This window comes from Morone saxatilis, unplaced genomic scaffold (genome assembly GCF_004916995.1).
Source record: "Morone saxatilis isolate NCDOM2014 unplaced genomic scaffold, NCSU_SB_2.0 Contig2, whole genome shotgun sequence".
Taxonomy (NCBI): Eukaryota; Metazoa; Chordata; class Actinopteri; family Moronidae; genus Morone; species Morone saxatilis.
In genome coordinates this window covers 10,119,912-10,120,929 of record NW_023339762.1, presented here as the reverse complement: position 1 = coordinate 10,120,929, position 1,018 = coordinate 10,119,912, and positions in this window count along the sequence as shown.

Genomic DNA, 1,018 nt, shown 5'->3' with positions numbered 1-1,018 from the left:
TGAGGAGAGAGACGAGGGAGTTTCCCTTTCAGTTAAAGCTCAACATAGTGGCACAGAAAGCCACCACCAACGAGCGCTTTGGCTGTGCTATTTGCAGAGCAACAGAGACACAGCAGAGCACAAGTGTAAATGCTCATAACGGCGTAGGTCAGTTGCGTGGGATATGGAATATGGCGTAGGCTCGACGTAGAACCAACTTACAACTCTAACTAAGCCTTGAAATCTAGTCTCAACATTATTTGTGGAGACTTTTATCTAAGGCACATGGGTGGCTAAACTATATTCAAATGGTTATAATCTGCAAGTTAACTGCTACGTGCTACAAAATCCTACACACTGGCCCTTTAATGAGAATTCAAGATATTAACTGGATCAACAACCTCCATGAATATTGATGTTTTGGAGCACAATATCATCTATCTATCATCTACTGCAAAACCGGTTTCTTTGCAATCATGTCTCTTGTCTGTTTTCACTGAGGTCAGGTCAAATAGGTTGTTTAGGAAATATAAAACTGGTTACATAAAACTCAAATGACTATTTTTCAAAATATGGATTAGTAATATAATCATTCTTGATACCATCTGGCTCAGTCAAAATACCATTCTGTGACGCCTTAAACAAATGCTGACTGCAGTGCTGGTTGTGTGGCATTAACCCCATTGTGTCTGTGGACAAGCTGTTATTTTTGGAGAATGTGAGTGTGTTCATTTTCCTTTTGTGAGCTCTGACCTTTTCTGAGAGGAGTGTGCCCAGGTTGCTTAAGTGATGGTCAAGAAGTTTAAAGAGGACAGAAAAGCCTTTTCAGACTTAAAGATGACATTTTCAGGGTGATTTTCCATTGAACAACTGCACAAACTAGGTTAAACATTTGCCTTAAACTTGATATTCTGTATTTTTTTTATAAGTGGGAGATCCCAGAGGACAGGAAGCAGTGGTTTGATTCACCCAGGAGCCACTGGTTTGCTGAAGGCTACTCATAAGTCTAATTCTAATCACTTGGCTGGGTTTGCTCTCA